This window comes from Rattus norvegicus, chromosome 2 (assembly GCF_036323735.1).
Source record: "Rattus norvegicus strain BN/NHsdMcwi chromosome 2, GRCr8, whole genome shotgun sequence".
NCBI lineage: Eukaryota > Metazoa > Chordata > Mammalia > Rodentia > Muridae > Rattus > Rattus norvegicus.
Genome location: NC_086020.1, coordinates 97,405,210 through 97,429,523, shown reverse-complemented (window position 1 = coordinate 97,429,523; position 24,314 = coordinate 97,405,210). Strand labels below are relative to the sequence as shown.

At 37.5% G+C, this 24,314-nt stretch overlaps 1 long non-coding RNA gene and 1 pseudogene across 2 annotated transcripts in view; one reads left to right on the top strand and one right to left on the bottom strand.

Annotated features, from left to right (window-relative positions):
* Positions 1-24,314, top strand: part of LOC134485885 (uncharacterized) — an 84,269-nt gene that overhangs the window by 47,216 nt on the left and 12,739 nt on the right. Inside the window, exon 2 of one of the 2 annotated variants that reach the window (XR_010064186.1) lies at positions 2,542-2,641. This is a non-coding gene — a long non-coding RNA (uncharacterized LOC134485885). Of the gene's footprint in view, positions 1-2,541; positions 2,642-22,430 lie in introns of those variants that run through there. The other variant, XR_010064185.1, reaches the window with a different exon arrangement.
* Senp5-ps1 (SUMO specific peptidase 5, pseudogene 1) lies at positions 17,751-21,007 on the bottom strand (annotated as a pseudogene).

Genomic DNA, 24,314 nt, shown 5'->3' with positions numbered 1-24,314 from the left:
GTTGAGACTGCTGGTCTTCCTATGTGGTTGCCCTCTTCCTCAGCTTCTTCCAACCTTTCTCTAATTCAGCCACAGGGGTCCCCGACTTCAGATCATTGATTCGTTGTAAGTATCTGCTTCTGTTTCAGTGAGCTGTTTGTTGGGTCTCTCAGAACATAGTCATGGTAGGCTCCTGTCTGTAAGCATATGATAGCATCAGTAATTGTGTCAGGCCTTGCAGCCTTCTTTTGAGATGAATACCAATTTGGGCTGGTCATTGGACCTCCTTTCACTCAGTCTCTTCTCCATTTTTGTTCCTGAAGTTATTTTAGACAGGAACAATTCTGGATTAGAGTTTTTGACTGTGGGAGGGCATCCCAATTCCAACATTTGATGCCCTATCTTTCTACTGGAGGTGGACTATAAACGTTCCCTCTCCCCACTGTTGGAAATTTCATCTAAGATCCCACTCACCCTTTGAGTCTTGCCTCCCAAACTGTGGTACATTCTAGAGGGTACCCCTACCTCCCACCCCACCCCTGAGGTTGCAAATTTCCTTTTATTTTGCTGGCCTTCATAGCTTCTGTCCTTTTCCCCCACTCCAATGTACCTGATCATGTTCTCCTTTTTCCTTCCCAGTCCCTCCCTCTGCCTCCTGAGATTGCTTTCTTCTTCTTCTTCACAAGTAAGACTGAAGCATCCTCACTTGGGCCCTTTGGCTTGTTAACCTTCTTGAGTTCTGTGGATCATATCCTAGGTATTCTGTATTTTTGGCTAATATCTACTTATTAGTGAGACCATACCAAACATGTCCTTTTGGATCTGAGTTATCTCAGGATATTTTCTAGTTTTAACCATTTGCCTACAAAACCTATGATGTCTTTGTTTTTAATATCTGAGTGCTACTCTATTGTGTAAATGAACCACATTTTCTGTTTCCATTCTTCTGTTGTGGGGCATCTGGGTTGTTTCCAACTTCTGGCTATCACAAATAAGGCCACTATTTGTGGAACATGTGCCCCTGTGGCATGGTGGGGCATCTTTTGGGTGTATGTCCAAGAGTGGTAGAGCTGGATCTTCAGGTAGAACTATTTCCAATATTCTGAGGCACCTCCAAGTTATCCAGATTGGTTGTACCAGTTTCCAACCCCACCAGCAACTGAGGAATGTTCCTCCTTCTCCACCTTCTCACCAACATGTACTGTCACGTGAGTTTTTGATCTTAGTCATTATGATTGGTGTAAAGCAGAATCTCAGCACCGTTCATTTCCTGATGACTCAGGCCTTTGAACATTTCTTTAAATGCTTCTTAGCCATTTGAGATTCCTCTGTTGTGAATTCTCTATTTAGCTCTTTAGCCCATTTTTTAATAGTGGTTTTGGTTTTTTTTGGGTTAACTTCTTGAGTTCTTTATATATTTTGGATATGGGTTAGTGAAGATTTTTTCCCCCAGTTTGTCCTATTGACTATGTCCTTTGCCTTACAGAAGCTCTTCAGTTTCATGAATGCCCATCAATTTTGATCTTAAAGCTTGAGCCATTAGAGTTCTCTTTAGGAAATATTTCTCCTGTGACAATGAGTTCAAGGTTCTTTCCCACTTTTTCTTCTATTAGATTCAGTGTATTTGGTTTTATGTTGTGGTCCTTGATCCACTTGGACATGAACTTTGTGCAAGATGAGAAATATGGATCTATTTACATTTTTCTACATAAAAACTGCCAATTCACCAGCACCATCTATTGAAGAAGATTTCTTTCTATTTTTGGCTTTTTTTCTTAAAGATCAAGTGTGGGAAAGTGTGTGGTTTATTTTTCAGTCTTCAATTCTATTCCATTGTGCAAGCTCTCTGTCTCTGTACCAGTGTAGTTTTTATTACTATTGCTCTTTGGTACAGCTTGTGGTCAGTGATGGTGATCCCCTAGAAGTTCTTTTATTGTTAAGAATTATTTTCACTATCCTGGGTTTTTTGTTTTTCCATAGGAAATTGAGAATTGCCCTTCCCCGTCTTTGAAGAGTTGTGTTGGAATTTTGATGGTGATTGCAATGAATCTGTAATTTGCTTTTGGTAGGATGGCCATTTTTACTATGTTAACCATACCAATCCACGAGCATGAGAGATCTCTCCATTTTCTGAGGTCTTCTTTGATTTCTCTCTTGAGAGATTTGAAGTTCTTGTCATATAGATCTTTCACTTGTTTGATTAGAGTAAACTCAAGGTATTTTGTACTTTTTGTAACTATGGTGAAGAGTGTTGTTTCCATATTTTCCTTGACTGCCTGTTTATCATTTGTATTATGGAAAGATACTGGTTTATTTAAGTTAATTTTATATCTATGTACTTTGCTAAATTTATTTATCAGATGTAGAGGTTCTCTGGTAGAATTTTTGGGGTTAATTATATATATCATATCATCTGCAAACAGTGATACCTTAACTTCTTCTTTGCCAATTTCTGTCCCTTGATCTGTTTTTGTTGTTTTATTTCTCTAGTTAGAACTTTGAGTATTATATTCAATAAATACAGTGTCTGGGCCCTCCTTTGTGTGTCATTGTTTGCTGTAGGTCTCCTGGGAGTCCTGTGTGACTGGTTGTGGCAGATCTCCTGAAAGACCTTCAGACTATGGGGTCTTCAGAGGAGAAGACAAACTGATAATCTGCTGAGGTAAAGCACTTATTTATTTATTTATTCATTTATTTATTTGTATTATGAAAGAAAATAGTAAACACATTTAAGATGGTTTTAAGTCTTTAGGTATTTTTATTTAATTTTCCAATCAAACCAAATTATTTAAGACATTTTTCTGTGTTCCTTAAAAAGAAAATGTGAATATAGCTTCCCACAGTATTCATCCAGACACACTGGATGTCCCGAAGATGTGAGCCCTGCTGTTGTTCAAATTAGCTTGTATCTTAATGAATTTTTCAATCACAGCAGAAGAAAATAACGGTTGTACAGTTAAACTTTCTAAATTTATTTTCAAACACTAACAGGTATTCGTATTCTTGGTTTTGTATACCATTGTTGTAATGTATTTGTCTTCCTGGCTAGAAGCTTTTACACTTGGATTTTGAAATTGTAATTTTGAAAAAAGTCAAATATTGCAATCAAGAGCCCAGAAGAAATCCCTCATCAAATTAGAATCCACCGGAAAATTTGAACCCTAGTTAATTAACTATGCTCTTAAGAATTTTGCTGAGAAGTGAACTCAATTTAAAATTAAATTAAATAAATTAAATATATTCTAAAATATGATAGCTCAAAACCCATTAATTTCAGTCAAGCTGCTTCTACCAGACAACTCTTGTTTTGATGACCTGAAATACCTCATACTTCAAGCACTTATACATTTAACAGTACAGAGAACAAGACTTGCGTATGAGACAGTGTTAAATGCCATTAACTTGGCTGAATACAAGAATACATATTACTTTTATCATTCAACCATAAATAAAAGTGTAAACACACAGTAGTGCTTAAGTTTCTTAAATAGAATCATTAAAATGACTTAGAAAAATGCTTCCCTTTTTGAAACTACAAATTGTTTCCAATACAAGTATTTACTGGCATGGTAGTTAAATGAATTTCAGCCTGTTTTGTATAAGAAAATACGTTTTAGCAATGCTTTTCTACTTCATTACATACTTCTATGTACATATTATCTGATTTGGAAAACCACCTCATACACCATACACATAATATTTCATTGTTTTAAATTTATGAAGGAATAAGACATCTGTTTTATTCAATTGTTTTAAAACTGATTTTTGTTACTGTGTAAAGGACTTTAGTGTGAAGACCTGCTTTAGTGTTTAAAACCTGTTAGATGTGGTTGTTCAACATGGGTTTTGATTTTAGCAATTTATAGAAGGTGGCTTTTCAGGGTTTTTATCACAGAGTATATGGGCAACTGTGTACAGTGAGCTTGAGTTAGTGATTTTATGATATAAAAGAACTTCAATGTGGGGTTGCACATAATAATTATATGCAGTCAATTAAGTTAAATAAATGATTTTCTAACATTAAGAACAATGGAGAGGTTTGGTGGCTGTATATATATGGACTGGACCCCAGGTGCAATAGGCTCTGAATGGCCGTTCCTTAGTCTCTGCTCCAAAATTTATCTCCATATATACTCCTATGAATATTTTTGTTCCCCCTTTTAAGGAGGACTGAAGCATCTACACTTTGGTTATCCTTCTTGAGCTTCATGTGGTCTGTGGATTGTATCTTGGATAATTCGAGCTTTTGGGCTAATATCCACTTATCAGCGAATACATACCCTGTGTGTTATTTTTTTTGTGATTATGTTATCTCACTTGGGATGATATGTTGTACTTCTATCTAATTTCCTATGAATTTCATGAAGCTATTGCTTTTGATAGCTGAGTAGTACTCCACTGTGTAGATTTACCACATTTTCTGTATCTATTCCTCTGTTGAAGGGCATCTGGGTTCTTTCGAGCTTCTGGCTATTATAAATAAGGCTGTTAGGAACATAGTGGAGCATGTGTCCTTGTTGTGTGTTGAAGCAACTTTTGGATATATGTAAAGGAGTGGTATAATTGGGTCCTCAGGTAGTAAAATGTCAAATTTTCTGAGGAACCTCCAAACTGATTTCCAGAGTGGGTGTACCAGTTTGCAATCCCACGAAAAATGGAGGAGTGTTCCTTTTGGTCCACATCCTCGCCAGTATCTGTTGTCACCTGAGATTTTGATCTTAGCCATTCTGACTGATGTGAGATAAAATCTCAAGGTTGTTTTGATTTGCATTTCCTTCATGACTAAGAATATTGAACATTTCTTTAGGTACTTCTCAACCATTCAATATTCCTCAGCTGAGAATTCTTTGTTTAGCTCTGTATCCCATTTTTAATAGGGTTATTTTGTTCTCTGGAGTCTAATTTCTTGAGTTCTTTGTATCTTTTTAGATATTAGCCCTCTATTGGATGTAGGATTGGTAAAGATCCTTTCCCAATCTGTTGGTTGCCATTTTGTCCTCTGACGGTGTCCTTTGCCTTATAGAAGCTTTGCTGTCTTATGAGGTCCTATTTGTTAATTCTTATCGTAGAGCATAAGCCATTGGTATTTTGCTCAGGAAATTTTCCCTAGTGCCCATGTGTTCAAGGTTCTTTCCCACTTTTTCTTCTATTAGTTTGAGTGTATCTGGTTTTATGTGGGGATCCTTGATCCTCTTGGACTTAAGCTTTGTACAGGGCAATTGAGAATGGATTGATTTACATTATTCTACATGCTAACCTCCAGTTGAACCAGCCAAGAAGTGCATACTGATAGGAGACTGATATAGCTGTCTCCTGAGAGACTCAGCCATAGTGTGACAAATACAGAGTCGAATGATAACAGCAAAACATTACCCTGAGAATGTGGTCCCCACTGAAAGAATTAGGAATGGATTGAAGGAGCTGCTGGGGCTTGCAACCCCCTAAGAATAGCAGTAATAAGCAACCAGGGCTCCCAGGGACTAAACCACTACCCAAACAGTACACATGGATAGATCCATGACTCCAGCTGCATATGTAGCAGAGGATGGCCTTGTTGGGCACCAATGGAAGGATAAGCCTTTGATCCTGCCAATACTGGACCCCCCCTGTGTAGGCAAATGTTGGGGGGGATTGGGGATGGTTGGGGAGGAGAACACCCTTAAAGAAGAAGGGGAGAGGGATGGGATAGGGGGCTTACAGGTGGTAAACTGGGAAAGGAAATAACATTTGAAATATAAATAAAAAATATCCAATAAAAATAATAAAAATAAAATTTAAAAAAATGAACAAAGGAGAGAAGACAAGTTTATTCAATGCAGAAGTTTGAGAGATACAAATATATTTCTACTCTCTCTGGTAGTGTAGTACCAGGGAAATGTTAGTAGTCCCCCCAAAAACAGATAGGGGCCAAATTGATGCAACTCACAACAGGGTCTTTATTCTATTTGATCTAGGTTAGGCCCCTCAAACAAACCACCATCACACAGGATGGTTTTGGTGGTGGGCAAGACGTGAATATCTATCAGGGCAAGGCTTTATAGTAAGCAGCAAGTGGGGAGTAAGTGTGCAAGCATCTAATTGGAAAGTTACTCTCACCTTTAACATAATTGGCATATGCTGGGAATCATATCATAAACTTAATTTCTTCTCCTCTCTGCATTGGTGGTCGTTAGGCTTGTAACCTGGGAGTACAGGTTTGTTGCAGGAATAAACTGAAAATGTTGGTCTTGTTAAAGGTATATCCTAGAGACATGGTCTTGCTGGTGATTAGCCTAGAGACTAGACTAGGCTCAAGTTTTTGTTGGGGTTCAAGTTGGAAACTGATGCTATGTAACAGTCTGTAAGTTTACCTGAGTTCAAACTTAGGTCATGTTCTCTAAAATGGAGTCTAAACTTAAAAGGTTTGGCCTCACAGTAGGAACCTGGCACAGATGTATAACTTTGGAATAAACAACAGCCTACGGGCAAAGTTTTTGAAAGGTGGTTAGTCCTATACCTTGTGGTAATTTCTCTTTATTAAATAAGTAAAAATCACTGTGCCCCCAGGTCAGTTCTGTTATCCTGTGTGCTTCAGAACTGACTGTTTTGATTAAATCACAAAATGGTAGCATGGCTGAATTGCAGAATTTCTTTGAGTGACAGAAGGAACTATATATAAAGAAGTATGTTTAGTTACATTAAGGTCATAAAGATCAAATATCATGAGTGAGAAATATCACAGGCTTTTTAGAAATAAAGAAAAACTTGAACAGGATGGAATATATGTTTCTCAAAAAAGAAACCATGTTGATTTTTAAAATGCCCTATTTATTTATTTATTTGTTTGTTTATTTATGTGGAAGTGCTGTCAGTTGGACTGTGTTTTATGTTGATTAGACAAGTGTTGTATCTCTGACCTAAAGCTTGATCCAGGAACCCTGTAGATTTTTTAAAGTCTCTTGGCAGACAAGTCAGTGGCTAAGTGTAGGTTGTGAGCACACATTAAGAAGTAGAACCAGTAGTCCTGTGTGAGCTATGGAAGACACAAGCCCAATAAAGTACTCTCCACTAATGATCAAATTTATCCTGTGTTTTTATACATTTGTTTACATTTCACACTGTATACAGTGTAGAAATTCCATATAACTCTTATACATTTTAATATGCTTTGAATTTGAGTGATGCTTTGAATATCTATGGTTAAGGCCTAATCAAGCACACAATTTTTAAAACACATTTAATGTATATTATTTATATTAGGTATTGATATTATTATAAAGATGCTGAAGTATAATTTCCACATACTCCACAACTTACATGCCAGACAATGGTTCCTGGACCATCCCTGCTCTGTTGTATTATCATCAGAAATATTGTAATAAATTATAATTGCTTCCATATGCACATACATACAAATTAACTTTTCCTTATTTGATTATCAACTTTACATAAAAATTGTTAAATAACCTAAACACAATTTTTGTGCAACAAAAGTTTTTAATGATATAGTAAAAGACTAAAATGAGAAAATAGATGGAGGAGTAATAAGAACTTGGAATGGTAACAATTTTTAGTAGTTCATAAAAGAAAAAATGAAAATCATGCATACCATGTATAAGTGAAATTACTGCAGTAATATAATAATGTATAAATATTATATAATTTTTAGTATTCTAGATTTTTCACTCTTTCTATTTATTGAAAATAGATTCTTTTCTTATACAATATATCCTGTTATAGTTTCCCCTCCCTCTTCTCCTTCCCTGTGGATCCACTTCCTTTCTGTCTCTCATTAGAAAGGAACAGATTTCTTTTTTTTTTTTGATGGTTTAGAACTTTATTTCAATGTAACTATATGCATAGGAAACACACTCATATCGGTTAAGGGAACAGATTTCTAAGGGATAACAACCAAACATGATAAACTAAGATACAATAAGAAAAAACAAAACCTTTCAAGTCAAAGTGGAACAAGTCAACTGAACAGAAAGAGAAGGGTCCTAAGAGCAGGCACATGATTCAGAGTTTCATGTGTTTTTACATTTAGGAGTTCTATAAAAATACTGAGCTTAAAGCTATAATATAGACACAGAGAACCTGGTACAGCCCTTAGTTGACCCCATGATTGCTGTTTCACTCTCAGAGAGTTCATGTGTGCCTTGCATAGTTGATTCAGAGAGCACCATTCTCTCACTGTCCACCATCCCCTCTGGCCCTTACACACTTTCTATCCCCTTTTTCACAAGGTTTCCCTTAGATGAGCTCTGATGGGGCAGATTGAAGGGGACATCTGATTTAGATGCTCTTTCTGCAAAATATCTGGCTGTGAGTCACTATATCTTTTCCCATCTGCTGCCAGTAAGTTTCTCTGATCATTATGAATGAGGAACTTATCTATGATTGTAGCAGAATATTATTAGGCATCATTTTATTGATTTTCTTTTGTTTCACCACTAGTTTTATGCAAGAAAGCTGGACTACTTATTCTCTGCTTCTTGGTTACCTAAGCAAAAAAATTAACTCAGTGTGTGCTACAAAGATAGTTCTACAGTTAAGAGTATTTGCTCTTTTAGAAGAGAAGGGTTCAGCTTCCCAGCACCCACATGGCAACTGCCACCCTTCGGCAATTCCAGTTCTGATGTATCTGCTGCCATGCTGTATTTTTCAACTACTGGGCATACATACTGTTCACAGACCTACATGTAGACAAAGCACCATACACAAGGATTCTTTAAAGTTTGGGACAATTTACACAAAATTATAGAAACATAATTCTGCCAACTTGAAAATACTTCTAATTCTTGATAACCTTAAATGTAAAACAAGAAAATACATATACAATGCATTTGTCTAAAGTAGTCGTTTCTATGATGATTTTTCATCTTTATCCTGGGCATGGAGGCTACTTATTCATGGTGAATTTCTGGAGCAACTACAGTTTGCAACATTTGGTTTATCCTTTAATTTCTACATGTACATTTTCTACTTTTGCTTATAAAGAGAAATAAAGCATAAGCTTTTAATGGACTGAAAATAGTTATGGTTTCATACTTTAAGCATATCAGACTACATTTATTTTTAATGACAGAGGAACACTAGCGTAGAGGAGTGGGACTCTAAGAACATTCTGGCATCTTATGTCACCAAATGCACACAAAATCTGGGAAACTAAGCAAAATAAACCACATGATCAGAGGATGTGAATCCATATCTGAGTATCCCTCTCCATAAGACATGGTTCCAAAATTATGTCTTAAATATATTTTCCAAAGTCTGTGAAAGAAGTCTCATAGTTGGTTCATTTAAAACTATTTGTTTACTCTTTTTAATTTTTTTAAGAAAATAACCTTCAGATTTGTATTTAAAGAACAAGTAATATAAAGTATAAAGTCCATTTTATGATGCCCCAAAATGAGAGAAATAAACAGAACACATCATTCATGGAGATTTCCTATCAAATTTCTCATTGAAACTCACATGGTAAGTTGCAATGTGTCATATAATGTCACTCTTTCTAGCATTTTTTATTGCTTGGATAATATACAGGACACAGTGAACTTAATAAAGGACAGGTTTGTTTATCCTGGTGTAGAGTTTGAGTGTGCAGTCTGTTGTCATGAACAGCATGGTATCAGGACCTTAAGGCAGGGATCACAGTGCATCTTCAATCAGGAAATGGCAAGCAATGAATTCAATTAGTTTTTTTTTCTTATTCACTAGAAAATTTCATTCCATGGAATCAACCCCAATTAACATAATCTAAAAATTTCCTCACAGACACACCCAGCTGTTTGTTACTTAGGTCATTTGGGACACTGTTAATTGTAAATTCAATATTAAACATTACATTACCTCATACCTGTGAGGATAGTTAAGAGGTCTATCTCATTTTCAAGGGCTGCCTCTTCAATGGGTTTATTTTCTTCCTCTTATTTGCTTTGAACAGTTTGATAGAATAGTGTAAATGATGAAACCTAAGACCTAAAAACTCTCTTTTTATGATAATATCAAAGTTCAGGATATAATAATTTTTAAAACCATCTTTATTAACAAAGTAAGCAGAGTACAAACATTATCAGGGCTTCCTGTGAGAGTTGCTAGAGTCCTGAGCATGTTATCTTCAAGTTTTCTATTTAAAATCTTGTGACGGTTTGAATAGGAATGGCCCCAGTAAACCCGTGTCTTTGAATACTTGATCAAAGGGATTGGCATTATTAGTAGACGTGGCCTTGTTAGAGGAGATGTGTCCTTGGAGAGACAGGAATGTATACTCTGACCTCTCAGAAGCTCAAGCCATGTCTAGTGTGGCTTTTACTATCTGTTTCCTGTGGATCCAGATGTAGAACTACTAGCTCCTTCTCCAGTGCCATGTCTGCCTATATGCCAACATGTGTCCCTCCATGAAATCTTTGAAACTGTAAGCCAGTCCAAAGTAAAAAAAAAATTTTTAATAAAGGTTAGTGTGGTCCTGGTTGTCTCTTCACAGCAGTAGAAATTCTAAAACAAAACTAAAGTAAAAAGTGCCTATGATATTTTACTTTACTAAAAAGTTGAAGTGAAAGATAAACACTTCACCCCAAAACATAAATCAAAAGAACATTGTTTAAATTATTACAATGAAACCTACCATAGTTTACTCAAGGATTTGTATATTTAAACAAGAAAATCTATTAGCATAATTAATTATATATAGCACAACTGTAAATAGGTAAAAAAACAAATATTTATCACCCGGAGGAAGAAAATAATTATATCTATTTTTCTAATTTGTATGTGTATGTGTGTGTGTACTTTTCCAAATCTTGTCAATATAAATGACCATCACTCATCGAGTGTATAAGTTGGAGAGTGAGGTTTTATCTATAATGCTTACACTGAGACCAATCTTAAAGACAAATAGGCAACTATGAATTTCCTGGATTCCAAAGCATGAAGTTGCTTTAATCTTTTTATTTTATTTTATTTTTCTTGAATGTTTTATGTATTTACATTTCAAATGTAAACCCCCTTCCCACTCTCCCATACCACCTCTACCCTCCCCCTGTTTCTATGAGGATGCTTCACCTCCCACCCACCTAATTTCAGAGGACACTCTGGCATTCCCCTACATTAGGGAAATGAACCTTCACAGGATTTATTCTCCTATCATTGCTAAACAATGCCATCCTCTGCTACATATGTTGCTGGAGCCATGTGTACTCATTGGCTGATGGTTTAGTCCCTGGGAGTTCTGGTGGTGTCTGGTTGGTTGATATTGTTTATCCTATAGCATTTCAAACCTCTTCAACTACTTCAGTCTTTTTTCTGACTCCTCAATTGGGGTCCCCTTGTTCAGTCCAATGGTTGGCTGCAAGCATGCTCATTTATATCAGTAGAGCTCTGACAGAGCCTCTCAGGAGACACCCAGTTCTGGCTCCTGTTAACAAGCACTTCTTGGCATCAGCAGTAGTGACTAGGCTGCATACGGGATGGGTCCCCAGGTGGGTCAGTCACTGGATGACCATTTCTTCAGTCCCTACTCTACTCTTTGTACCAGAATTTCCGCCCATGAGTATTTTTTCCATTCTAAGAAGGAATGAAGCATCCACATTTTGGCCCTCCTTCTTCTTGAGCTTCATATGATCTGGGAATTTGTTCTTAGGTATTTCAAGCTTTTGGGCTAATATCCACTTATCAGTGAGTGCATACCATGTGTGTTCTTTTCTTTGTGTTACGTTACTCAGGATAATATTTTCTAATTGTATCCATTTGCATAAGAATTTCATGAAGTCATTGTTTTTAATAGCTGAGTCATACTCCACTGTGTAAATGTACCACATTTTCTGTATCTATTTCTTGAACAAGGACATCTGGGTTCTTTCCAGCTTCTGGCTATTATAAATAAGGCTTCAATGAACATAGTGGAGCATGTGTCATTGTTAAATGTTGGGGCATCTTTTGGGTATACGCCCGGGCGTGGAATAACTAGGTTCTCAGGTAGTGGAATAATATCAGTACATGAATAGAACAGTATTAGTAAATACATCTGCAATGATAAGCCAAGATATTAAAAAATTGAGAAAGTTCACTCCAATCATGAAACTGTAATGCCAGTATGTGTTCATTCAAATTCTTGCTGTTTTGAAGGTCATTATCAGAAATGCTCTAGGTTAACAAGGAAACAAAAATTATTCCCACTTTAAAATAGTAAATGTATTTTTAAAATATTGGTTTAACTTAACTCTGAGGAGTCAAAGTCTAGCTATGGCTTATTACTGTCTGAGTAAATGATCTTAGAAGGCAACTTTGTCTCAAGGTGACATTGAATAAGCTCATAAACCCTAGGGTCATATCCACTTAGGAAAAGAATGGAGAAGTCAAGTTTACAACCAGGTATGCTTCTTTGTGAATTGAACTATTCTATTACAATTGTTTTTAAAAAATGTGAAGCTGCCATTGAAATTGATATGTAATTCATATCAGTGTTCTTGAAAGGCTTCAGTAAAAGTTTTCTTCTGATCACATGATCAACTTGAGGAACATGACACTCTAGTATAGGAAACTGTACATATAAATTGTCAAATGTTCTGTCTTAATTTTCACTTCAAAATTTAAAAACTTAGTTTTTCTTACAATCAATGACAAAAGACGCTTATGTCAGGTCTTTAGTATACATGCACATTTACGATTTTTTATCAGATAAAGCATTTTGAATACCATCGACTGGGATGTGCCTGTTCAACTTTTTAAAATGTTTTTCTTTAATTTGGAATATTCTATGCATAGATGCAATTATCCTGTATCCTTTTTTCTCTCTAACTCAACTAAGATGCCACTTGACAAATTCTCCTCTGAACTTCATGTATGTTTTAATATGGTCTGCTAAGTAAAATTTGTGCTGCCCACACGTACATGATATGGTACCATTCACTACAGCATGGAAATCCTACAAGTAGGCACATGCAGGTACATAATGTGAATGTTTATATTTATGTTGCTCCCAAAAACATTAAAATAAAATACAGTAATTATAATTTCATTTTTTATAGTCTCATAGCTATAATTCTTTTCTTCAGTTCAAATTGCTTCCTGGTTATAATTTGTCTGCTGGATATAATTTCATGTAGCCTGTTTGCATCACCATAACTTCTTTTCAACTCTGCCAGATAATTTTGTTAGGAATAATAGCCTAGTTTGGCAGTCATGATATTTTATTTTTATTTAATTTTATTTTTCTTGAATATTTTATGCATTGACATTTCAAATGTTATTGCCTTTCTCCCCTCTCCCATACTCCATCCCCCATCCCCCTGCTTCTATGAGGATGTTTCCACTCCTACCTCAACGCCCTGAAAATCTGTTACATTGGGGAAAAGAGCCTTCATATCACCAAAAGCTTTTCCTCTTATTGATGCTGGCTGGATAAGGCCATCCTCTGTTACATATGTGGCTGGAGCCATGGTCCCGCCATATGTATTCATTGTTTGGAGGTTTAGTTTCTGGGAGCTTTGGTGGGGTCTGGTTGATTGATATTGTTGTTATTCCTATGATGTTACAAACCACTTCAGCTTTTTTCTAACTCCTCCACTGGGTCCTCTTGTTTAGTCCAATGGTTAGCTGCAAGCATGTTCATTTGTAATATTTGTACCATATCATGTACATATGGCTGCAAATGGGATAGATTCCCAGGTGGGGCAGTCACTGGATGAACTTTTCTTCAGTCCCTGCTCTACTCTTGTCCCTGTATTTCTTCCTGTGAGTGTTTTATTCTCCCTTCTAAGAAGAAATGAAGCATCCACATTTTGGTCTTCCTTCTTCTTGAGCTTCATATAATCTTTGAATTTGTTTTTAGATATTCCAAGCTTTTGGGCTAATATCTACTTATCAGTGAGTGCATAACATGTACATTCTTTTGTGACTTGATTACCGGACTCAGGATGATATTTTGTTGTTCCATCCATTTGCCTAAGATTTTCATGTAGTCATTATTTAATAGCTGTGTAGAATTCCAATGAGTTAATGTACAACATTTTCTGTTTCCATTCCTCCATCGAAGGACATCTTGGTTCTTCCAGCTTCTGGCTATTATACATAAGGCTGCTTTGAACTGTGGATGAAAATCCCCACTTTCAATCCCACAAACAATGGAGGATTGTTCCTATTTCTACACATCCTAGCCAACATCTACTGTCACCTGAGTTTGATCTTAGCCATTCTGACTAGTGTGAGGTCGTATTTCAGGGTGGTTTGATTTGTATTTCCCTGATGACTAAGGATGTTGAACATTTCTTTAGGTGCTTCTTACCATTTGGTATTCCTCAGTTGGAAATTCTTTGATTAGCTCTATAGCAAATTTCTTAATAGAGTTATTTGGCTCTTTGGAGTCTAACTTCTTGAGTTCTTTGTAGATATTAAATATTAACACTCTACCAGATCATGGTTTCGTAACGATCTTTTCTCAATCTGTTGGTTGCCATTTTGTCCTGTTGACAGTATCCTTTGCCTTACAGAATCTTTGCAATTTTATGAGGTCCCATTTGTCTATTCTTGCTCTTACAGCATAAGTTATTGGTGTTCTCTTCAGGAAATTTTCTTCTGTGCGTATGTGTTGAAAGCTCTTTCCCACTTTCTCTTCTAATAGTTTCAGTGTATCTGGTTTTATGTGGAGGCCTTTGATCTACTTGTACTTGAGCTTTGTACAAGGAGATTAGAATGGGTAAATTTTCATCTTTCTACTTGCTCACATCCAGTTGAAACAGTATCATTTGTTGCCTTTTTTCCATTTGATAGTTTTAGATTCTTTGTTTAAGAACAAGTGACCATAGATGTATGGTTTAATTTCTGTGTCTTCAATTCTATTCCACTGAATTATATCCCTCTCTACCAATACCATGCAGTTTTTATCACAATTGCTCAGTAATACAGCTTAAGGTCATATCATATAAAAATAGTGTTCCCTCCCCACCCTCCCCCCATTGCCGCCCTCCCCCCAACAATCTAGTTCACTTGGGGTTTGGGTAGGGGGATGTTTGCCCGGAAACCGGGAAAGGGAATAACACTCGAAATGTATATAAGAAATACTCAAGTTAATAAAAAAAATAGTGACTTTGACTTCTTAATTTCCAGTTTGTATCCCGTTGACCTCCATCTGTTCTCTGATTGCTCTGGCTAGGACTTTCAGTACTATATTGAATAAGTATCAAGAGAGTAGGCAGCTTTGTGTAGTTCCTGATTTTAGTGAAATTGCTTCAAGTTCATCTCCATTTAGTTTGATGTTGGCTACTGGTTTGCTGTATATTGCTTTTACTCTATTTAGGCATGGTCCTCGAATTCCTAATCTTTCCAAGTTTTTTACCATAAAGGAGTGTCGAAATTTGTCAATTGCTTTCTTAGCCTTTAATGAAATGACCATGTGGTTTTTTCCTTGAGTTTCTTTTATATAGTGGATTATGTTGATGTCTTTTCATATACTGAACCATGCTTGCATCCCAGGAATGAAGCTTACTTAACCATGATGAGTAATAGTTTTGATGTGTTCCTGAATTTAGTTTGTATTTTATTGCATATTTTAGCATTTATATTCTTGAGGGAAATGGTCTGTAGTCTTTTTCTTGGTAGGATCTTTGTGTGGTTTGAGTATAAGAGTAATTGTGGATTGAAATGACAAATTGGGTAGTGTTACTTCTGTTTCTATTTCGTGGAATACTTTGAAGAGTATTGGTATTAGGTCATCTTTGAAAGTCTGATTGAATTCTACACTAAACCTATCTGGTCCTGGGCTCTTTTTGTTGAGAGACTTTTAATGACTGCTTCTATATCTTTAGGGGTTATGGGACTATTTAGATGATTTCTAATCCCGACTTAATGTTAGTACCTGGTAACTGTCTAAAAAAATTTCCATTTTCTCCAGATTCCAGCTTTTTTTGATTACAGGCTTTTGTAGTAGGATTGAATAATTTTTTGAATTACCTCAGTTTCTGTTGTTATGTCTTCTTTTTCATTTCTGATTTTGTTCATTTAGATACTCTCTCTGCTCTCTGGTTATTCTAGTAAGGGTTTTTTTATCTTGTTGACTTTCTCAAAGAACCAGATCCTGGTTTTGTAGATTCTTTGTGTAGTTCTTTTGGTTTCTTGTTTGATTTCAACTCCGAGTTTGATCATTTTTGCAGTCTACTTTTCTTGAGTGAATTTTCTTCTTCTTTTCCTCTTCCTCCTCCTCCTCCTCTTCCTCCTCCTCTTCTTTCTTCTTTCTTCTTTTTTTGGAGGGGGGGGCTTTCAGTTATGCTGTCAAATTGTTAGTGTATGCTCTCTCCAAATTCTTTTCGGAGGTACACAGAGCTATCAGTTTTCCTCTTTGCACTGCTCTTATTATGTCCCATAAATTTGGGTGTGCTGTACCTTCATTTGCATGAAATTCTAAAGCATCTTTAATTTCTATATTTATATTTTTCTTGACCAAGTTATCATTGAGTAAAGTGTTGTCAAACTTCCATATGTATGTGGGCTTCCTGTTGTTTTTTGTTCCAACTGAAGATCAGCCTTACTTCGTGGTGATCTGATAGGATGCATGGAATTATTTCAATATCCTTGCATCTATTGAGAACTGGTTTGTGACCATTTACATGATCAATTTTACAAAGCTACCATCAGGTGCTGAGAAGAAGGTATATTCTTTTGTTTTAGGATGAAATATTCTATAGATATCAATTAAATCCATTTGGTTCAGAACTTCTGTTAGTTTCACTGTGTTTCTGTTTAGTTTCTGTTTCCATGATCCGTCCATTGGTGAGAGTGGTGCGTTGAAGTCTTCTACTATTATTGTGTGCTGCAATGTATGCTTTGAGCATGAGTAAAGTTTCTTAAAGAGTACACATGGGTAGACCCATGACTACAGCTGCATATGTAGCAGAGGAAGACCTTGTTGGGCAAAAATAGGAAGAGAGGCCCTTGGTCCTGCTACAGTGTAAGAGAATATCAGAGTGCGGAAATGGGAAGGAGTAGGTGGATGGGTGGGGGAACACCCTCATAGAAGAAAGGGAAGGAGGCTGGGATAGGGGGTTTATGAACAGGAAACTGGGAAAGGGGATAACATTTGAAATGTAAATTAAAAATATCTAATAAAAATTAAAGTTTCTTTCATGAATGTGTGTGCCCTTGCATTTGGAGCATAGATATTCAGAATTGAGATCTCATCTTGGTAGATTTTTCCTTTGACGAATATGCAGTTTACTTATTATCTTTATGAATAACTTTGGGTTGAAAGTCAATTTTACTTGATATTAGAATGACTACTCTAGCTTGTTTCTTGGGACCATTTTCTTAGAAAAAGATTTCCCAACTTTTTACTCTTAGGTAGTGTCTGATTTTGTCATTGGGTATGTTGTAGTATATGTTTTTGTCACTTTTTTTTGTATGCAGCAAAATGCTGGGTCCTGTTTATGTATCCACTCCATTAGTCTATGCCTTTTAATTGGAGAATTGAGTCCATTGATATTAAAAGATGTTAAGGAATAGTTATTGTTGTTTTCTGTCATTTTTATTGTTAGAGGTAAATTATGTTTGTGTGACTATCTTCTTTTGGTTTGTTGCAGGAAGATTGCTTTCTTGCTATTTCTAGGGTGTAGTTTTCCTATCTATCAAGGATCTTATAGCTTTCATAGTCTGTGTTAAGAAGTCTCCTGTAATTCTGATAGGTCTACATTTATTTTTTTCCATGAAAGCCAAATTCTCATTTATTTAACTATGAGTTTGATGAATGCTGTTTTTTTTTACAAGTCAAACCCAGAAAAAAAAATCCAAGAAAATTCAGTGTCTCAGGAAAAACCTTCATGAGATTTATTCTACATATTATAAATCTTAAAACCAAAATGAGACTCTTCCTGTAGAGTGTATTGGTATGTACTATGTTACCAGACTAGGAGACAGAGACAGGTTTAGCTTGAGTTTGAGGCCAGCCTAGGTACTGGGAGCTCCAGGACAGCTTAGGCTACATAGTGAGACTTTGTCTCAGACAAATCAAAATAACCCCTCCCCTTGCCTTTTTAGAAAATAAGGTAACTGGCACCCAAGGAAGCTGCTTTTCCTCATACCTTAACTCTTCTCAAACAGCACTGTGCTTGTAAGCACCACATCCCTCAGCAGAACAGCCCCTCTGGCCTTCAGAAGGAATGCGTCTCATGCTGGAGACTCATCGGAGGGATGAGCAAAAGGTGCTGTAAGGGAAACATGACTGGCTTTCCACAACACTCCTAGCTACCCTTTATGCCATGGGGAACATGTATTCTGACTATGCTGTATCAAAAACATCTTGCATTTTTAGGTTCTGGGGTTAACTTTTAAACCTGTATTCAGTTCACATCTAACTATGTTTCAAAAGCTGCACCAAATTTACTAGGCTTTTTTTAAATACTCTTTACTGCATGCTCTGTCTATATGCATGCGTTTGGATAATAAATATTAAATATGGGAGGGACGTATGGAATCCATAAAGTTAAAAATGAAACTAAATTGAACATTAAAAAAAAAGTACATGATAGCAGGAGAAATGAAGGGCAAAAATAAATCTGAGGTAACAATAAGTGGCCCAATACCACCAATCTGAAGTATCTGCAAAGATTCAGTAAGTGTTTGGAGATTCAAGTAACAAACCATCTGCTCCAACATGGCACCTTCTGGAGTCCCTGCTGAGTGAGTGTCAGTCCAGGAGCCGGCACTCACACAGCTCCTTATAGATCCTCTTCCGCACGAGGCATGTCTTCTTGAGAAAACTGGAAAGGCTGCTCTAGGGCGAGGCACTTGCAGTACTGGAGCACAAAGACTCCACAGTCACTGTCATTTTTCTGTTGTGGAATACACTTTGTAACAGCAGTCTGCCAACCCTGAAGAAATTCAGGTCTATTTTTTTCTCTGGCTTCAGTCAGCAAATACTTTCTTATATTCTCTACACAAAATTTAAAATGAATGCCTTGGGAATCATAAAATGAAATAATCCGACTGGAGAGTGTCACAGTAATGAGAGACCAGTGGACCTCCAGGTGGATGGGAATCAACAGAAGACTCTTTTTAAACAAATCCACCTTCTTAGTCCATCTCTTAACTCCATTATAGCCTTTGGTTACCAGCTGTCTATGGAAAAAGCTGTTGAAGAAGTGGACCTTGTCGGGGACTGCGTCCATTATCAGCTCGCCATACATATTAATAACCTGGTCATTCAACCAATTCTGACCATCCAAAGTTGCCAGGTCGTCCATATCCAGCATGTGCTTGTTGTAGAAGATTCAGAAGTTACACTTTTGATGTCTGACCCGGTAGTTTGTTATTTCCCTATTGATAAATGGTTTTCTATTAGAAAAGTCTTCATTAAAGACATCTTTTAATCTCCCAAGGACATCTTTCTCACTGAGTGGGACCAGACTTCCATACTTTTTCATAACCTCGTCTAGGAACCCAGAAAGGCAGGTCGAGAGCTGCTCATCATCCACGGGAGACGCTGTCTGGCCACTCTTGCCACCTGCCACTTGGTTTTCTACTTTGAGCTCACTGCACACCAAGGGAGCATCCAGTGGACTCTTACAGTAAGGGTGGTCCAGCAGTTTCGAACTAAGAATGTTCTGCCTGAGAGACCCATCCTCCTCCATCTGGAAGTTCTCGTTCTGAGCGGGCTCCTCAGACACAGGCCCATCTACACTACTCACAGATTCGTCTGCTCCAGACACTGACAGCTTCACTCCGTCATCGCTGACAGCACTTGTCCGGCTTTCCTGCCCCAGAGTCATAAGAGCTCTTTCAGTTCCCGGAGTGAAGTTGTCACTAGAAGGATGTCCCATCAAAGGGATTTCATGAATTTGCTCTGTACACTCCCACTTAGGAGAAGAGGATGGCTGGTCCCAAGTGTATGTGGTGCTGCCATTCTGCTGGTCAGGGAATGCTGCATCTAAACCATGCTCCTTGTCCAAGGCAGGACTTTCTTTAGTGTGGCCATCAGGCACGTGACAGTTTTTTCCCTTCACCACAGCACTACTGTCCATGTCTGGAAAGTATGGCTGACACCGACAAAGGTCTTTAGGTTCTAGGGAAGGGGCTGGGCTGCAATCGCCACCCTCAGTGTTGTTATCCCTAAAGTTCTCTTGATGGTCCCCAGTGACCTTCTGCACCCAGCTTCGCTGGGCTTTTCTTAGCTTGCAAACTCTGCTTTTCGTTCTGAAGTGCTGGGATCTGAAAATCCTATACCGAAATCTAATCATGGATAGTTTCTCATACATCATAAGAGACACTTTGACTCTTTGATGTTGGTTAGGTTGGAACTTTTTTGGAATCAGGGGTCTCCTATTCCTGTGGTGCTCTAGCCCTTGGTAGCAGCCATAACAAACTCGTTTTCTATGTTTGTTCAAAACCACAGTCTTGCCACTGTCACTTGGACTTTGGCTCTCCCCATTGAACTTCATGGGAAAGTCTGAAGCTTGTGGGTCCATGCTAGGTTTGTGACCATTGGCCTTACCTAAAACAGTATTTGCCGGCAAGCCAGTAACTGCCTTCAGAAGGCTTTTCTCTCTGCAGTATTCACGGCCCAAGTTCTTTGCTGAAGAAAGTAATTTATCTGCTTGGAGTTTCAGGAGACTCCTGGAGGAGGAAATGAAGTGCTTAGTGTCCTTTCTTTTCACTTTGGCATACAAAGAACTAACATTTTGAGTGGCCACTCCAGACTTGGTCTTTGAACAAAGTGGTACATTCTGGGTCCATGTTTTCTGGATGTGAAGACCCCTCTTATTACACTGGAAATGCTTCGACTGCCGATGCCAAACAACTGGCCTTCCCAGCTTAGCTTTCAGAAAGCACAAGTTTTGGGGAAAATAGAGTTTCTTAAAGCCTCCATATCCCGCATTCCATTTCTCAGAAAAGGCTAAGTGAATTCCTTTCTTCCATAGAATTTTCTTCTGTTTTTTCATTTTTCTGATGCATAATGAGAACTGGATGTAATTTCTTTGCTCTCGGCACTTAATCTTCTGCCTGGACGAACGCTGCAGCGTCTGGGACCGCTGCCTCGCCCACGCCCATGCAGGGAGAAGCCAGGCCAGCGACCCGGGCTCCGGCCTGCTTTCGGCCGGCGAGGCGGCCCAGCTTCCTCCCAGCAGCAGCGCGACACCGGCGCCTGCCTTTCGCCTAGGTCTACATTTATATGTTACTTGACATTTTTCTCTTACTGCTTTTAATATTGTTTCTTTGTTTTATGTATTTGGTGTTTTGACTATTATGTGACACGAAGAATTTCTTTTCTGGTCCAATCTGTTTGGAGTTCTGCAATTTCTTGTATGTTCATGGGCATCTCCTTCATTACAGAAGTTTTCTTCTATAATTTTGTTCAAGATGTTTACTGGCCCTTTAAGTTGGGAATCTTTGTTCTCTTCTTAAGTTTGGTCTTCTCATTATATCCTGGATTTCCTGGATCTTTTGGGTTAGAAGTTTTTTGGTTTTTTTTTTTTTTTAATTTTCTTTGACTATTGTGTCAATGTTTTCTATGGTATCTTCTGCTCCTGAGATTCTCTTTTCAATCTCTTGTATTCTGTTGGTGATTTTTACATCTATGACTCCTGATCTCTTTTTCTAGGTTTTCTATCTCCAGAGTTTTCTCCATTTGTGATTTCCTTATTGTATTTATTTCCATATTTAGATCCTGGATGGTTTTGTATAATTCTTTCACCTGTTTGTATTTTTTTGTAATTCTTTAAGGGATTTTGTGTTTCCTGTTTAAGGGCTTCTACTTGTCTACCTCTGTTCTCCTGTATTTCTTTAAGGGAATTATTAATGTCCATCTTAAGGTCCTCTATCACATCATGAGATGTGATTTTTTTAATCTAAATTTTGTATTTCCAGTGTGTTGGGATATCCATTATTTTCTATGGTGGGAGAACCGGGTTCTGATGATATTGGTTGCTTAGGTTCTTGCACTTGCCTCTTGCTATCTGGTTATCTCTGATATTAGTTGGTCTTGCTGTTTTTGACTGGAGCTTGTCCCTCCTGTGGGCCTGTGAGCCTGTGATCTAAAGAGTGAGAGGGCTCTTGGGAGACCAGCTCTCTGAGCGCAGGTTTTGGGTCCCAGAGCTGTGGGACATCCCCAGCTCTGTGTGCAGATGGAGATCAGAAGGGGCCTATCTTAGGCTGCCCTGTGGCTTTCAAGCCCTGAGCACCCAAGGAGCTCTCTCGTGATAGTCAGTGGAGAGAAAGTGGGGTTCCACCTGTGGGCTGTGGGCTTAGCAGGGAGAACACTCCTACAGATAAGCTCTCTCCACACAGGTTTTGTACTTAACGGCTGTGGGACAGTCCCAGCTCTGGGTGCAGATACCATGATGTTATAAAACTCATAATGCAATGCTTCAGGTTCTTCTGTCTTTCAAAGAGTTCATTGAGGAAGCAGCTCCTTTTGTAATATCTATTTTTTGTATGCGGCGTGTGTGTGTGTGTGTGTGTGTGTGTGTGTGTGTGTGTGTGTGACACATTTATCTTACTACTTTCCACATTCTTTCTTTGTTCTATAATTTACTGTTTTAACAATGAAATGTTGTGGGAATTTTCTTTTTCTTTTCTTGTTTGCAAGAGAGGTATTCTTCCTGATGCTTTCTGTGTTTCTTGTATTAGTGTAAGTATATATTTGCTTAGTTTGGGCTGCTGCCGTGGAGAGCTCGTAAGCAAAACCCCACGAGCTTAGTTTGGGAAAATTCTCTTCTATGATCTTCTTGAAGAATCGCTCTATGCTATTGATTTAGGACTTGTTTCTGTTATATAATGTGTATAGTTCAAGTATTTTGTCTTTTCATGATGCCCCATGTTTTCTGTATATTACTTTCCCATGCTTACATTTTATCATTATTACTTCATTTTTGGGATTAAGATATAGGAGACACTACCATTACCAGTTTACTAAATAACATAATCCCTAACTATTTTTGTAAGCTTTTCATATTGTTTGTTTTTTCTAGTTCCTCTTTCTTTCTTTCTTTTTTTTTTTTTTGAAATGGAGACCATGGGAAACCATCAGGTTAAGGAAACTGAAGGGGATTCCTTTTTTTTTTTTTCTTTTTTCTTTTTTTCGGAGCTGGGGACCGAACCCAGGGCCTTGGGCTTGGTAGGCAAGCGCTCTACCACTGAGCTAAATTCCCAACCCCTCTAGTTCCTCTTTTACGTCCTAATATTCCATGTTCTTTGTGGCAAAATCTACTTAGAAGGATTTCCCTGATGTTACCTAATTGGGTTATTGAACTTTCCAATTCCTGCTTCATTTGAGCTTAAGTTCCATTCAATATTTTTCTGCTTTGAACTTTGTTCTCAAATTCTGTATTGACCCTGTTATTTCTCAGCTGTACATTTGGTTTTCTTGGGCATCACTTAGGTGGTCATCTTCTCTATATCCACTGAGCTGTGATACCCTATTCCTTTAACTCATTCAACTCTTTGATAACATTCTGATGACCTTTTAAGTTTGGCATGCTGAGGTTCATCTAGGTATGACTCATTGGAGAATATTTCTATAGGACTAGTTAATTTTGAGGCAAGATATACTTTCTTGTCCATTCATATTATTTTCATTGTGAGGCACAGAAACATGGGCATTAGTGTTACTTTCATGTATGCATGCTGGCCTGGTGCATATCATGTTTCTCAGTCACATACCTGGAGGTTAGGAAAAGTGAGGATGGGGCTCAGAAGGCTAGACTGGTTCTGTTTAAGGCAACAGGTATTCTCTTAGAAACTGGGAAAGGTACAGGTAGGTGAAGCCCAGGTATATTCACCAGGCTAGACCAGAGCACAGGTTGTAAGCGCCTGACTGGGCCAGGAGAATGAATCTAGCATAAGAAGCTGCAGAATGAACAGTGTGTGAAAAGAAAAAACTGGGGAGCTTTGTTGAGTTATGTAGCTCAATATGGAAGATGGGGAAGGGTAATTAATAACGTTAAGGATGTTTCAAAAGCCATAATCACATCATTATTTGTATTTACCTAAATTATATGTAACACATAGAAGTGTATGTGTATATGTATATATATATATTGATGTATATAAGTGTATGTGTTTATAAATAGGTAAACACAAATAAATTATTTATATACATGCATAATTTACATAAAGGTAAACTATATGGATTGACATTACTTCCAGGAAAAAGCTATAGAAATTCTAACCAAGCACCAGTAACTCACAGTAAACCCCCCTCTTGAGTTGTTGTTCAAGTAGGCAGTATTCATACAGGCTGTTGCTGTTTCCTTGACTGCTTTCAGGCAGTTGAAGATAAGCTCCTATCACTGAAAGACACCATAAACTTTGAGATGTAGAGAATCTAGGTTCTTTCTGACCCGAAAACCTCCTCCTGGAAGACTGACTATCAT